Genomic DNA, 8947 nt, shown 5'->3' with positions numbered 1-8947 from the left:
CCTGGGCCGGCTCTCAGGTGAAGACGCATCTCAGTCTGATCAGGTCACTGTAACAAAGCATCACACACTGGGCAGCTTATAAACAACAGACCTTTATTTCTGACAGTCCTGGTCAAGCTGCCAGAATGGACAAGTTCTGGGGAGAATCTAGTTCATCCCTCACAGACTGTGTCCTCATATGGTAAGAAAAGGGGTGAGGGAGCTCTCCAGTATCTCTTATGATAGCAGAATCCCATTCATGGGGGCTCCACTGTCAGGACTGAATGGTCCTCCAAAGGCCTTACTCACCCCTTAGTATCATCACCTTGGGGGGTAGGTTTCACCATATGAACTAGTGAAACAAGGACATTCCGTCCATAGCAACCCCTTGCTGCCTCTTATCTTCTAAGGCCTTTCTGGAACAGCCCCCAGCTCCTCCCTCCCTCCCCCTCTCCACCCTTCCCCTTCCAGTTCTGCCTGTCTCCCATTCCTTGGTGTTCCCACTCTTGCTTCCATCTAACAAAGAAGCAAAAATATCCCCAATTACCTTGACTACTTGATAATAAGCCATCAAATCCAGAAACAGTGTGATTACCATGGCAATTTGTCAGAACATGGAATTCTGTGTGCAGCTCTCTGACAGCAGCAGGAACGCCTGTTTTGAGAGTGAGCCCAGACTCATATCCCGACTGTCTTGCTCTGTGTGGGAATGCTGAGCCCAGGACCACCTAGCTGTGTAAGTTTCTGAAGACACTCTTGGCCAGACTGCCTGTATTGCATCAGCCCATCACCATGCATGTAAGGATATCTGTCTTTCTCTGAGGCTTCAGAATTTTCATGAGAGGATGACATTCTTAGTTAAGCAGCACAGACTCCCTACATTTCAATCCCCACCCCTCTCCGCCCCGCCAGGTAACAGAGTCTCTAACTCTACCAGGCTGGGGAGCAGGAAAATATCTGTCCTGGAGGATTCCCTATTGAATATGCACTCTCTCCATGGCTCTAGAATTCCAAAATCTATGTTTTTTCCCCTGTATTCTAGCCAATTTAGTAGAAAACCATGTACTTCAAGAGCACCGCTCTGGCCCCTCACAGAACTGCTTTTTTGGAATTGCATCTGGACAGGAAACAGCCAGACAGAACTGTTGGATCTGGAAAGGGAGGTGACCTGGTCCTCACTTTGTGCATAATCCTCTGTGACAACCCATGGCAGAAAGTCATCTCAGTCTTTTATTGACAAGCTGACTAGTTTTTACATCTTGAACATTGGAAATTCTGATTTTTTTTTTCTTTGCTTCAGCTGCTATTAAGTATAGAGCCAAATTCGTGGTGCACTTTTGGGCATTAACGTACTGGGGCTGTATTCTTTTCCTTGCTCTAAATTCCTCTCTTACAGATTTGATCTTCTTGTATTTCAGAATCACATGTATTTCAGAAGCTGACTTAAAATTTTTTATTTTTGAAAATTGTTATTCTCCAAAATTCATGTAAAATGTGAACCTTTTAATTCAATGTGTTTTGCAGGAAATATGTAATATTTAATGAGATGTAATATGAGATTAAATATGTAATATGTAATGAGATCCTACACAGATCTCACACTGGTGTATAAGATACATGCTGCTGCTGCTGCTGCTGCTAAGTCACTTAAGTTGTGTCCGACTCTGTGCAACCTCATAGATGGCAGCCCACCAGGCTCCTCCATCCCTGGGATTCTCCAGGCAAGAATACTGGAGTGGGTTGCCATTTCCTTCTCCAATTCATGAAAGTGAAAAGTGAAAGTAAAGTCTCTCAGTCGTGTCCGACTCTTTGAGACCCCATGGACTGCAGCCCACCAGGCTCCTCCATCTATGGGATTCTCCAGGCAAGAGTACTGGAGTGGGTTGCCATTGCCTTCTCTGATAAGATACATAAGAGATATTAAATAGCTTAATTGGAAATCAGTATCTAAATACACTTGAATCCTGAATATAAATATATATATGTATATATATATCCATTTATACACATATATATGCATGCATAAATGAAACACTTTGCTATACACTTAACACAACATTGTATTAGGTTGGTACAAAAGTAATTGCAGTTTTGGACCCATGAATTTTAAGTCATTATAACTAGGCTCAAACACATTTTTATTCATCAAAATAGGAACCATTAAAATCAGCACATCTTGCATATGAGAAATAAGTTTGTTTATCCCTGCAGCATAAAAATCCATGCTTTAAGATTCGACAAACTCTTGGAAAGCATTTTCTGCCTCCTGCTGGTTGTGGAAGCATTTTCCCTGTGCATCCATGGGTGCTCCAGGCAGAAAGATCAACCGGCCACGACCTGAGCTGAAGAAGAAGCTGTTCAAATGACAGCAGATTTTGAACCAGGATCAGCGACTGAAGCACCGGGTGTCAGAGCTGTGAGCGTGTTTATGCAGTACCACCTCAAGAAGTGGGCATCCAGTGCCAGCATGACTCTGTCTGGGAAGAAGCACAGAAAACTCCAGCAGATCAGGCTTGCCTGGAAAGAGAAAGCAGCCATGGAAGTGGACTAGTGAACCACAGCCCAAACAAAAAAGAAGACAAAAGCTCCCTAGAATGTAGGCATGGAGGACTTTGAAGATTAAGAGCTAACTCTGAATCTTACCCTTCTACTGGATTCTTAGCTGGAGCCAGGAGGACTTGATGGTTGTTTTAGACTGGAGAAAGCATTGCTCCTTTTCAGTCTCCACATATTTCTCTTCCATGATGGCCTACTGCCCTGTCCTGAAGGGATGCATTGAGAAGAGTGTAGAAAAGAAAGATTGGAGAGGGAGTTCTAAGCAGTCAACTGCATTTGTAATAAAGCCCTAGCAATCTCACTGAGATGTGTGTGATTAAATGTAGGAATGGGGATGGGCCAGGAAAAGGGATGGTGAGCATGGAAACAACAGTTGGGAAACAGGACCCACAGTGCTTATTTGAGCAGAGGCAATAAGAGTTAACCTCTTGATGGCGCTGTCTCCCCAGTGAGTGATACTGCAACTTTCTATTTCTGACAAAAATAAAGATTATCATGGAGATGGCAGAGGAGGAAAGGTTCTTGATACCAGCCCTGCCACTTCCCTGTGTGACCAAAGTGGACAAGTGACTGTGATTGTCTTTGCTTCCTTTGCTGGATTATATTTTTAATAAAATGAACAGTCTTTATCACTAAAAAAAAAAAAGTTGTCAAGATGCTTGAAGAAGTGGTAGTCAGTTGAAAGCGGTCAGGTGAATACGGCAGATGGGGTAAAATTTCATAACCAATTCATTCAACTTTTGAAGGATTGGTTGTGTGACCTGTGGTCAGACAGTGTTGTGGAGAAGAATTGGGCCCATTCTGTTGACTAATGCTGGCTGCAGGCTTTGCAGTTTTCAGTGTATCTCCATCTATTAGCTGAGCATGCTTCTCAGATATAATGGTTTTGCTGGAATTCAGAAAGCTGTAGTGGATCAGATGGGCAGCAGACCAAACAGTGACCATGACCTCTTTTTGCTGCAAGTTTGGCTTTAGGAAGTGCTTTGGAGCTTCTTCTCAGTTCAGCCACTGAGTTGGTTGTTGCTGGTTGTATAAAATCTACTTTTTGTCCCATGTCACAAATTGATCAAACAATGGTTCATTGTTGTCCCATAGAACAAGAGAAGACAGCACATCAAAACAATGATGTTTTTATTTTCAGACAGCTCATGAGGTACCCACATACAAGTTTTTTCACCTTTCTTTCAAATGCCAAATGTCCATAGAATGGTCAACGTTGAGTTCTTGGGCAACTTCTTGTGTAGTTGTAAGGAGGCCAGCTTTGATGACTGCCCTCAATTGGTCGATGTCAATTTTTGATGACCAGTCACTGTGCTTCTCATCTTCAAGGCTCTTGTCTGCTTTGCAAAACTTCTTGAACCACCCCTGCACTATACATTCATTAGCAGTTCATGGGCCAAATGCTTTGTTGATGTTGCAAGTTGTCTCCATTGTTTTATGACCCATTTTGAACTTGAATTTTAAAAATTGCTTGAATTTACTTTTTGTCTAGCATCACTTCTATAGTCTGAAATAAATATAAAATAAACAACAATAAATCAATAGCAAAAAATAAAGTGAGGAATGGACATTAAAGTGATACAAAAATATTAAATATATATATATATATATATATATATATATATGTATGTATGTATTGTTGTTGTTTAGTTGCTAAGTTCTGTCTGATTCTTTTGCAACCCCATGGACTGTAGCCCACCAGGCTTCTCTGCCCATGGGATTTTCCAGGCAAGAATACTGGAGTGAGTTGCCATTTCCTTCTCCAGAGGATCTTTCTGACTCAGGGATTGAACCCACAACTCCTGCATTGGCAGGCAGATTCTTTACCACTGAGCCACTTGGGAAGTCCCATGTATGTGTGTGTGTGTATATATATAATTTTTGAATTGTGGATGAGTATAACAAACGACAAGTAGAATGGTAAAAATTAAAATAAACACTTTGTATTTCCACTCTTTACACAGCAGTGATAGCTTATGGTGAATGATGTCAGATTTGTGATCTCTGAAGAAGACGATTTAGCTTGGGGATGACCAGCTTTGATCATCCAAGGAACCAGGTTTGATCACCCAAGAGCTTTTGTATAGCAGAGTTGGACAGAGAAAGCTTCTGACACAGACATCAAATGGGGGGTGGAGAGTGTCCCCCTTCCTTACTAGTCTTAGCAAGGAGCTATATACTTTTTCAGTTGGTTGTTACAGTAAATAAAAAGAATGTCTCTAGGTTGTAAAGGTCTTAACAGGCCCACTCCCACAATTTACATTTTAAGATAACAGGATTAGAACTAACAATAGAAAGATCTTACCAGAAAAGCAAGAGAGTTCCAGGAAAACATATATTTCTGCTTTATTGACTATGCCAAAGCCTTTGACTGTAAGGATCACAAGAAAGTGTGGAAAATCTTGAAAGAGATAGGAATACCAGACCACCTGACCTGCCTCTTGAGAAACCTGAATGCAGGTCAGGAAGCAACAGTTAGAACTGGACATGGAACAACAGACTGGTTCCAAATAGGAAAAGGAGTACGTCAAGGCTGTATATTGTCACCCTGGTTGTCTAACTTATATGCAGAGTACATCATGAGAAACGCTGGGCTGGAAGAAGCACAAGCTGGAATCAAGATTGCCAGGAGAAATATCAATAACTTCAGATATGCAGATGACACCACCCTTATGGCAGAAAGTGAAGAAGAACTAAAGAGCCTCTTGATGAAAGTGAAAGAGGAAAGTGAAAAACTTGGCTTAAGGCTCAACATTCAGAAAACTAAGATTGTGGCATCCGGTCCCATCACTTCATGGCAAATAGATAGGGAAACAGTGGAAACAGTGACAGACTTTATTTTGGGGAGCTCCAAAAACACTGCAGATGGTGACTGCAGCCATGAGATTAAAAGATGCTTACTCCTTGGAAGAAAAGTTATGACCAACCTAGATAGCATATTAAGAAGCAGAGACATTACTTTACCAACAAAGGTCCATCTAGTCAATGCTATGGTTTTTCCAGTAGTCGTGAATGGATGTGAGAGTTGGACTATAAAGAAAGCTGAACGCTCAAGAATTGATGCTTTTGAACTGTGGTGTTGGAGAAGACTCTTGAGAGTCCCTTGGACTGCAAGGAGATCCAACCAGTCCATCCTAAAGGAGATCAGTCCTGGGTGTTCATTGGAAGGACTGATGTTGAAGCTGAAACTCCAATACTTTGACCACCTGAGGCGAAGAACTGATTCATTTCAAAAGACCCTGATGCTGGGAAAGATTGAAGGTGGGAGAAGGGGACGACAGAGGATGAGATGGTTGGATAGCATCACTGACTCAATGGACATGAGTTTGAGTCAACTCTAGGAGTTGGTGACGGACAGGGAGGCCTGGCATGCTGCAGTCCATGGGGTCGCAAAGAGTCGGACACGACTCTGCGACTGAACTGAACTGAACCAGACAGACACTGTAAGATGACAGGGTTACTCAGAAGTTTCTTAAGAAGGAGAAACATGTCCTCAATCAGGATACATTGTTGTTATATAATCACTGGCACAGAGTTGAAGGAAGAGCAGACCCTTGAGCAAGATGAGTTGTTTTGTTGTGTAATCATTAGCTCTGGGCTTAAAGAAGAAAAATTTGTCCTTTTCTTCTCTTGGAGAACCCCAGACCCCTTTCTCATCCCTGGGGATCCCGGACTTCTTTTCAACCTAAGAACTGACTCTCATTTTCCCCTTTTTCTTTTAGGACAATTATGTTGCCAAGGAAAAGGGGTGGTGTTTTCATTCCATAACTACTTCCTGCTGGCATGGGGCACTGTCCCTAAATTGTTGAGGCAGCATATTCCCCTAACCCTCATATTGAGAGTCTCTGACCCAGGGGCCCCAAGTAATAGTTGAAGGAGGCTGTGGCACTCTAGGAGCCTGGACAACCATTTGTAACTTAAAAGCTTTCTCAGGGTTAGAAACAAGTCCAGTTACACAGTTACAGATGCAGGAAGCAAACAGTAAAAACAAAACAGTTAGAATTGTTACGATTAAGACAGTTTTCCACCATGGGGGCTAGTTAACATTTCCCAAAGTGAGGCGACTGAGGCTTCGGGAGAATCCATAGCCTGAATCATCTTGTTCATGTGTTTAGTAAAGTGGGTAACATTAGCGCTCATATCTGATATATATGTACAGCACTGGGTGTGAATAATGGCACAAGTTCCTCCTTGTGCAGCCATTAGAATGTCTAAAGCCAATCTGTTTTGCAAAACCACCTTTCTAATTTGTATTTGTTCAGCATTAAGGGCTGAAATAGACTTTTTGAGAATCTTGTAAAGTCCGTTGAGTAAAGTTAGTCAGAGCATCAACTTGTAGCATAACCTCTGTAGTTCCCAGAGAGGGAAAGAATTGCAGCCAGATAATCGTACCAGTGAAATACATACCTGGTCCAGTGAGTTTTAAGGCGTGGCAGATTAGCAGGCTTCTCTGGAAACTGAAAACATGAAGTCATGAATAAAATCTAGACCTAGGGTGCATCTCCCTATCCAGCCAGGGGGAAGCCATGCCCATAGGTAAGAGCCACACATCCAGTGGGTCCTGTCTGGAGCAAGCCAGCATGACTGAGGGATCCAGTCCCAATTAGCGCCTGCCAGGCAAAAGGAGGACCTGAACTGGGGTTGGAACACATAGGAATGATTACACTGCTTGTTTCTTGGGGCAAAAATCCCAATTGTTTGTTATAATTAAGTTGTTGGCTCACTTCCGGGGATGGCTCTATTGGTTCCCAGCATATGGGGGTGTTAGATAGTAGGTGTCCCTTTCAGGAGTTAGCCATATGACCTCATTCCATATTTGATAAACATAAGAGAGAAAACCACCAGTTCTAGATCCATTTACCTACTTATGTGAAGCAAAATAGTCATTAAACCAAGATAATGTATAATGAAAGTTAAAAGTCAGACAATAAAGTATAAGGATTAGGTGCCATGCGGTGTAAAGAAACCATAGCCTCATTTATTATTCATAAATCTTGAACTAGTCTCCATTTATCATTTGACTTTTTTTTTACACTCAAAATAGGAGTGTTGCATGGGCTGTTACAGGGAATTAATAGCTTTTGTTTCTTTAAATTTTCAATGATGGGTTTTAACCCTTCCTTAACCTCAGGTTTCAGTGGATACTGCTTTTGATATGGAAATAGATGAGGGTCTTTAGCTTGACAAGGATAGGAACAGTATTTTGTGCTCGACCCACAGTTTTTCCATCAGTTCACACTCTAGGATTTACATTTTGTTCAAATAATGGGAGAGAGCAGGCTCCATACTATGAAAACAGAGGCCTGGACCTTGCTCAGTACATCCTACCCAGAAGGCATGAGGGAGAGACTCCAGCACAATCAGAAACTCATGAGAAACAGCGTAGAGTCCCAGTTACAGCTTAAAGGATGACTGAAATAGTGTTTGGCTCATCCAGACAGCCCCAGTAGAGGATCGGGAGGAAAGCAGGCTTCAGTGAGTACAGAGAAAGTTGCCCCAGTGTCCAAAAGAAAATCAACTGACTGGCCCCCCACAGTTATTAATACCCGGGGTTCCTCAGGTGTTATTAGGATGGGGACTCACGTGGGGACCTCCAGGCACCTTCAGTCCTGATTGTCCTGAGTGTCTGACCCCTGAGGCCCACGCCTCTGGGGGAAGTCTCTCCTCCAGTGTGGTCCTTTACAGACTGGACAGGGAGCGGGGCGGCTTCAATACCTGAGGGCAACCTCACTTGAGATGGCCCTCCTTTCCATCAGTAATAGCAATGCTGTCCCTTTTCACCTGGGTTCCTCTGGGCATTTTTGAGGCTATTTTAAAACGGACCTGAAAGCCATTGTTACGGCTTCAGTCTTCCTGGTCTTTTTCTGCCTCTCCTCCTCCTCCTCCCTCCCATAGTAAACTGAGCCAGTTGCAGCAGTTTATCTCAAGACTGATTTGGTCCGAATGCCTGTTTTAGTAGTTTACGGTGGATGTCTGGAGCTGACTGAGTGAGAAATCTCTTTTAAGATCATTCCTCCCTCTGTACTTTGGGGTCAATGTCAGTAAACTTGTGGAGAGCCTCCCATAGTCTCTGTTAGGAGTTTCCTTTTCTCCCAGTTCTATGTCAGCCAACTTAGCATAGTTTAAAGTCTTAGCATGTGCTTGCTCGAGTCCTTCAAGAGTACATCTGACAAAGAAGGCTCTGATCCCATCTTTGTTTAGCTATGTTATAGTCCCAGTCTAGCTCGGTTACGGGAACTGCTCAGCTCCCAGGAGGGAGGAGGGCTATTCTGTGTTCTCTCTTTCCACTTGTCTCACATTAAGTCATTCATCTCCAAAAGTAGTAGCTTCCCCCAAAACTCGAGCTCTTGAATCAGGAGTCAGCATCTGTCCCAAGACATATGTTACATCTCTCCAAGTAAGGTCATAAAGT

The 8947-nt window shown here is 42.8% G+C and overlaps 1 pseudogene; it reads left to right on the top strand.

The window, feature by feature from the left end:
• The first annotated feature begins 2154 nt into the window (after positions 1–2154).
• Positions 2155–3369, top strand: LOC122446709 (annotated as a pseudogene).
• Positions 3370–8947: the final 5578 nt, after the last annotated feature.

The sequence above is a fragment of the Cervus canadensis genome, chromosome 8 (genome assembly GCF_019320065.1).
Source record: "Cervus canadensis isolate Bull #8, Minnesota chromosome 8, ASM1932006v1, whole genome shotgun sequence".
NCBI classification, from domain to species: domain Eukaryota; kingdom Metazoa; phylum Chordata; class Mammalia; order Artiodactyla; family Cervidae; genus Cervus; species Cervus canadensis.
The sequence above is the reverse complement of the archived record's forward strand: the minus strand, read 5'-3'. Positions and strand labels throughout refer to the sequence as shown.